Source organism: Oryza glaberrima, chromosome 8, assembly GCF_000147395.1.
Source record: "Oryza glaberrima chromosome 8, OglaRS2, whole genome shotgun sequence".
Taxonomy (NCBI): Eukaryota; Viridiplantae; Streptophyta; class Magnoliopsida; order Poales; family Poaceae; genus Oryza; species Oryza glaberrima.
The window spans coordinates 12,558,293-12,566,405 of NC_068333.1; positions in this window are offsets into that span (position 1 = coordinate 12,558,293).

Sequence of the window (8,113 nt, forward strand, 5' to 3'; positions counted from 1 at the left end):
AAGAATGTTTCAAGTCACTTCAACTGATCCATACATAGTGAAACATTATAAGTACCCTGGATGAAACTTTTTGGTGGAACAAAAAATAAAACGAATTCCTTTAATTGAGAGTTTCCAAAATATGTGGATGATTTATTGCAAAAGAATTTTCTGTCGACGTTTGATGTCGCAATTCTGGTATTTGCATGGTATGGGGATCGTCGGTGCTAGGATATACGCAAGACTGAGGTAAAAGAGATGGAGACAAGGATTTTTATACAGGTTCGGGCCCCTGAGTTATCAGGTAATAACCCTACAACCTATTGGCCGAAGCCGGTATTGCTCTTATTCACCATAATCACACAAGTACAATATTTGGGGTAGCCAATCTAACTGTTGTCGACATGGCGGTCTGACGATCTGACTCGTAGTCGACAACAGGGTAGCCTTCCTCCTCGAATCCGTGCCCGGCGAGATCAGAGATAGCGCTTTCGTTTCTCCTGACAGTATCCGGAGACACCGTAGGGTTTTAGCCGTGCTTATCCATGAAGTCGATATCCGGCGGTGTGTCTTGGCGTATGTAGGCTTCTATGTTGATTGTGTTGGGTGTTGGTCCTGTCGGGTGTTGATCCCGTTGGGTGTTGATTGTCTTGTCCCCCTCTCCTCCTAGGGGGCCTTGTATTTATACCCTTAGGTGTCGCCTTGTCCAAGTAGAACTAGGGAAACCAATATGGATACAATCTGAGTAGTACTTGTCATTTCCATGTAGAACTCTGGTTATCTTTCCTTATCCGGAACTCCCCCGAGGTCAGTTTCCGTATAAGACATGGTATGTAGTGGATCCTGCCGAGATTTAGTCAACTACTATTAGGTATGTGGTATTCATAACCCTGACAGTAGCCCCCGACTTCGATGCAAATGAACGAGTTCATATTCTCAACCGTAGACTTTGGAGGAACTGTTATCGAGCTCACGTGACCGTTCTCGGTGAGTTTAGAGATAACGTTAGAGTTCCTTTATCAGCCTCGTGCGGGCACCGAAAGGGTTTGTCTAAGCCAATCTCTGATGTCGACCGAGAAAGTACAGAGCGTACGACTAAGTCTCCCGTCTTGCTGTAATCGAGAATTTGGATTGAAGTCAAGAAATTTTATCTCGGCGAGTACACCATTTCTTCATTCCGTATTCCTTGTCGAGATCCAGCAACCGTTCTCGAGTGATCGAGAAGGCGTAGAGTCTGCGATGGAGCCTTGTCAACATTTGTCGTACTCGCCTTAGTCGATCTTGGTGTAGAACCATAGAGACATGGAGTCTTCGATAATGTCGAATAGAATTTTCCTGAAATCAATACTCAGAAAAGAATATTAGATAGAAATAGCTCCCGAGTGAATGCTCAAAGGGTGAAATGTTATAATATGACAGACTAGTGAATTGAATGTACAGACCAGTGCTTTGTATATGAGCATCTTCTCTCTTACCGACTCCGATCAGTCAGTTTGTAGAGTCATACACTCTCCCTAGCCCCCAGCCTTGTCGTCGGAGAATCGTTCTCAGAAGATAAGGCTCTTGGACCTTTGACCTGCCTCGGTTGAACAAGCACTGATCCTAGCCCCCAGCCGTGAAGCTGGAAAATCCATTTCCGATTACACGGCTTGGTTAATACGCACGGCGAGAACTCTTACACGACCAGATCTTACATGGTCTTTCGTCTCTGAAGGATCCGACAAAGCCTTATCGGCTCTGGGCGTCCCCAGCCGAAGTTCCCTCAGGTTCCTCGGAGGCCTTGTCAAGACGGCGTAAAGGGACAGTAGGATAGGTTTCAACGCTAGGTGTCATCTGGGTAAGGGATCTCTGGGTAAAACACTTGGCGATCTTGTGCACCTGATATCAACTTTGTTGAAGCAAGGGTAATGGGAGAATCGCTACATCGCTGGTCGAGGACCAGGCAGTAGTCGTAACTCGACCACTTGAAGTGGAAATAGTGGGAGAAACGCTACATCGCTGGTCGCAGACCAGGCAGTAGTTGTAACTCGACCACTTGAAGTAGAAGTAGTGGGAGAAACGCTACATCGCTGGTCGAGGACCAGGCAGTAGTCGTAACTCGACCATTTAAAGTGGAAATAGTGGGAGAAACGCTACATCGCTGGTCGAGGACCAGGCAATAGTCGTGACTCGATCACTTAAAGTGAGGCGAGAGAGATCACTACGTTTTACTAGTTCGAGAACCAGAAGTAGGAGTCTTTTATTCACCTATAGGGGCGCTGAAGTTGGTTTATTACATGTGCATATCATGTGGCCAGCATGACTCACATACCCAACTTATAGCATATCCGGATGTCCGCTCGCAATCATGTCGGGTGATCAAACCGACGCTATTTGCGAGGAATTATCCGTTAACAACCTTTTCTCGAGTAGTCCAGCAATGGCCGGTGCTATGAGATAGGTCGTCGGTCTTCGTTGGTAAGTTGGGTGCGACGACTCCGCATTTGTCGAGAATGTTCTCGATAGTGGAGTGTACTCGACCACAACCTACTCGAGTGCTCAAATGTTCCTGAAAAATATTTTCTAGAAGGCAAGACATGTAGTAGAGAATATCGAGTATGTACTCAAAAACTGCATGGATCTTCTAGTATTATCAGGACATAACGAGCAGATGTAAATGTCAGGGCATTATGTAAACCGTAAACAAGCATGATTTATACAGAAGAAGACAGAGCGAGCCCCCAGCGTTAGATCGTAGTCGATTTAACATCGGGGACACCCGCGCAACAGATATTATTGTATAAAGAACATGCTCTGGGTAACATAATAAATTATAGATCTAACAATACTGTGTGATCTGAATAGGTACGATAAATTGCAGATAAAATATTGCGTACCTTTGTAGATACATGCCGGATGTATTTACGAAATTAGTAGATCAATTTAAAAAACCAATCTACCAATTACCTTGTTGCGTACTCGTTCGATATCATGCGATCTAACATCTTTTGGTACGCCACGGAGCTTGAGGCTTGGATGATCTCGATAGACCAAGTTGTCGATGACGATGATGGTTCCGATCTGGTTAGGTTGGATCTCCCCCTCAGCTGAAGTCGTCGAGTAGCTCGTTGTCGGAGAATCCATCTTTTGAACCCATCTCGTCGAAATCCTGAAGCACCAAAATCCCCCTGCCTGGCGCGCCACTGTCGATGTTTGATGTCGTAATTCTGGTATTTGTATGGTATGGGGATCGTCGGTGCTAGGATATACGCAAGACTGATGTAAAAGAGATGGAGACAGGGATTTTTATACAGGTTCGGGCCACTGAGTTGTCAGGTAATAACCCTACATCCTGTTGGCCGAAGCCGGTATTGCTCTTATTCACCATAATCACACAAGTACAATATTTGGGGTAGCCAATTTAACTGTTGTCGTCATGGCGGTCTGACGATCTGACTCGTAGTCGACAACAGGGTAGCCTTCCTCCTCGAATCCGTGCCCGGCGAGATCAGAGATTTTCTCCTGATAGTATCCGGAGACACCGTAGGGTATTAGCCGTGCTTTTCCCTGAAGTCGATATCCGGCGGCGTGTCTTGGCGTATGTAGGCTTCTATGTTGATTGTGTTGGGTGTTGATCCTGTCGGGTGTTGATCCCGTTGGGTGTTGATTGTCTTGTCCCCCCCTCCTCCTAGGGGGCCCTATATTTATACCCATAGGTGTCCCTTTGTCCAAGTAGAACTAGGGAAACCAATATGGATACAATCCGAGTAGTTCTTGTCGTTTCCATGTAGAACTCTGGTTGTCTTTCCTTATCCGGAACTCCCCCGAGGTCAGTTTCCGTATAAGACATTGTATGCAGTGGATCCTGTCGAGATTTAATCAACTACTATTAGGTATGTGGTATCCATAACCCTGACAGTTTCAATTCACTGCAACACTAGATCTATACATAGTGAAATATTGCGAGTACATTAGGTGAAACATTTTTGGTGGAACAAAAAATGAAACGAATTCCCTTAATAGTGGGTTTTCAAAATATATGGGTGATTCGAATTCCCTTAATAATGGATTTTTAAAATATATGAGTGATTTGTTGCAATGGAGTATGTGGTGGAGATACATGGCAGGTGGGGACAGGGACATGTGGTGGGGCCCAAGGGGCAGCGCGTGTCGTGGGGGGAGGGAGCGCCCGATTTTTCTCCCCCCCCCCCCTCCCCCCCCCCCCCCAAGCGACCGATTCTGAGGATTCCCGGTGTCTTAGGGCTAAAACCAGACAATAGTAGTGTCCTGTAGCAAAATTTCCGTATATTTATTGGGTTGTTGTGCTAAGGTGCTTGGTGATACCGGCGCGTTACGGCTGAAATTTGTAGAAATTGATGTATTCAGATATGTAGTTGAACAACAGGCAGGAGACTATGCACTTCGATCATTTTGTCAGACAACGTTAATTTAGAGCAAAGTGGTAAAATTATAAAATGCACTAATTGTGTCCTGAGAGTATGAGACTAACCGGACCAAACAGCTCATTCCCTTCTTCAGTTGGTGTGTTCTGAACATTGAGATATCATGCATCGGCTCTAGATCAAATTGTTCTTTCTTTTGCAGGAGAACTCATATAGAATCAAGCATATGTTAGTGCCAACAATCAGGGGCGGATTCAATGTGGGTGTAGGAGGGACTTGAATCCCTCTAGACCCACCGGACCCATGGATACCCCCTAAGTCCCCCCTTCAACTTTTTCGTTATAGTTAATAAGATAGGAGGTGCTAAAGATCTCTTAATAGTATTTTATCATAGTTTAATACTGAGACGATGTGTTCATACCGGTGTACTTGGTATGTTGAGTCCCTCCAACCTTTTATTCCTGGATCCGCCCCTGCCAACAATATGGATAAATTGAGAATATCAATAGAAAAATAGAAGCACCAGTGTATCACTACCTCACTTTACCTTGCAGTACAAAGTTGCAAATGGAAATCTCCTAAAGAAAAGAAGGTTATGAAAACAATTAAGAAAATCGAAAGAATAGTTTTCATGGTCGGAGCTTTTTGCCACAGCTTTTGCGAAAATTCTTCCAACCGGGCAACCGGCGGGGGAGCAAAAATCGAGCACTCCCCCTGGCCCACCACGTGTCCATACACACAACTTTATTGCAACAAATTATCCACATATTTTGAAAAACTTTTGTTAAGGGAATTCGTTTTATTACTGGTTCCACCAAAAATGTTTCACCTAGTGTACTCATAATGTTTCAGTATGTATAGATCTAATGTTGCAGTGAATATTCTTTTGCAACAAATCACCCACATATTTTAGAAACCCTCTATTAAGGGAATTTGTTTCATTTTTTGTTCCACAAAAAATGTTTCACCTGGTGTACTCAGAATCAGAATGTTTCACTATGTATAGATATAATGTTGTAGTGGACTGAAACATTCTTTCGCTATTTGCTGAAAAGCTAAAAATTTTTTTATCGGAATATATCTATGTGTGGTCTTGTTTTGAAGATTTAATTGCAGCGAATTTAATGGTGCAATCGGATCATGATTTGGATAAATAACTTAAGAGAAAAATTAATTTAAAGTGGTTTTGCATGTATACGTGGTGCTGACGTCAGCGTCCGATTTTTGCCAATCCGGATCGGGCGCCCGATGGATAGTCCATTTCCGGCTTTTGCCAATCCTTTAGCAATAAGTCACCAAATTTTAGAGTCCGATTAGGCCCAACAAATTACACATCACATGGGCTCAATGTTGACGTCACATGGGCCCAACTGTCTAAAACAACAGCCAACTTGTTTAGCATACACAAAGGACTGTGGACTGAGGTGCCCAAGAGAAATACTCCTATATGCAGAGATATGATTGCTTGTATTACCTACACCCAAAAACAAATGTGACACACAAAACAAGAGCCCATTACTTGACAAAGAAAACTATTTGACACTGAACTTATAACAATATAACTGTATTTTGCTAAACCGCATAGCTAAAAAGAGCTACTAGGCAAGCTCTGCCCAAAATAGAAATGTACATACATATATTACTAAACTTAATTACATATGTAACTGCAATGTAACTCACATATAACTACCATATAGCTGCTGTTCAATCATGACGTAAGTGCATTTTAACCCTGACTTTATGATTTATCACCACCTCGTGCATTGACCAAAGAAAAGAACAGGAGAAAGAAACAGAGTGGCAGCCAGTTACTGTTCAAATACGAGTATCTCCCGCACTTAACAGGTCGCAGCCACGCCATTCAACAAGAGAGCAGGTTCGAAACGAGCTCATAGGCGTGTGACAGCACCGAACCACAGATCTGACTGTAACCAGCAAAAAAAAAATTGTGACGACATAAATCTAGTAATTCCATTGTTATATTTATCATTTTTAAAATGCTACACATACATTTTGAATATATATTAAATTTTCTACCTATAATACTTATTTATACAATAAACTTATGAATATTACAGTCACACAATAAATAACTATATCTCGATAAAAAATCCATCAATTGGCACTACCTTTGTTTCAGAATATAAGAGTAGGTTGTTTTGGAGATGACAAGGAGAAAGGAAAAAGAATATGTAATATGTTGCCCCATTAAATGAGTTGTTTGTGGGTAGTGGAAAGGTATGTAAGGTCAAGGTGGGGAGATAAAATTGAATGAAGGGTTAGGAAAAGTAGTACTACTCAATCCCTTACATTTTGGTACAAAATTTGAATTCTTAAATCTCTTATATTATGATATGAATGTAATGAATTTGTTCCATGTTCAAGGGTAAACCCACATATTTTTTACAGCCATTAAACGGTCGACTAATGTAAAGGATATTGAATGAATAAAATCAAAACTTGGGTGTATAAAAGAAGTAAGAGAAAATTAGAACGGACTGATGATTTCAACAGCTGGCCAGGACCTATTCCCTACAAAGCTGCACCCATGCGGCTAAGGCCCTGCTTGATTCAACTTAGGATTATTATAATCTGAATTATTAAAAATAAGTTGAAACAAACAGATAGCTTATTATGATAGATTATTATAATCTATAAACCAGATTTAATCCACCTCTAAAGGTGCTTAGTTTAGATTGTTAGGTGACTAACCGCTAACAAACAGCTTATAATATAGAGAAACAAACAGCTCACAACTTATTATATATCGGTTTATTATAATTCAGGTTACAGTAATCTGGCTCAATAATTTAAATTACAATAATTTTAAACTGAAACAAACCGAGCCTAAGCCGCTTGCATATACAGCCTGTCCGATCGATGCTCTCAAGCATCGCCATCGGAGCAGTGCCCGCACAAGGCGAGGTTTTGATGGGCGCTTGGGCATGCTATGCTGCTGAAAGGATCGTGGTGGGGGGAACCTAAACACGAAAGCGTGAAACATGAGCTGTTGGATATTTCGATATTGGTTACAGTCCAATGCCTAACGAAATGTCCGAGCTAATATCGGATATTTCAATGCACTAAGTGTAACAGCTCATCTTTCTGTTGTCCATAAAAATGTTTTCCAGATGCAATACAATGCATTTCATGTTGCGCTCAAGAAAATTCCCATCCAAATGTATTAAAGTTCATACCATCACTATATAAACAGTTCCCGCCGCCCAAACCGACCCTCAATTTTCAACCTCCCCCAAAAATCGTGATTAAATTATTCCTACAGATTCTACACATTGCTGGCAGCCTCGCCTTCAAGTTTCATTTGATTTTGACCAAGTTTGCGGAAATTAGAAATTCAAGGTACTGTTCACCCGGAGGAGCCCTCCCTCTGCTCATCACGTTTTCTCTTGTTTCCTTGACCTATCTATCCGATCTATTGACTTGGCAAGCTAAGTAATCTCGTGGGACACAGTTTTAATGTTAGGCTCCACCTCCAACTCAGACCCCACTGCCTAGTCAAGCCTAGGCTAAGTTGGGTAGGCCCTATTCTACACCGCCCATGTGAAAGTGAGGGTTTCGCGTGTGCGATGTGTTGGGATATGCGCAGGCTACGATAGCATAAATTAAAATTTTTCTACCGTGTAAATCAGGAACCATGCAAGTATTAGATCATAGATCGTTACCGCTCGACGCACTGTGCAGTGGAAGTAGGCACTAAGTAGCCGAAGAAACGTCGGAGACGTAGCACGCGT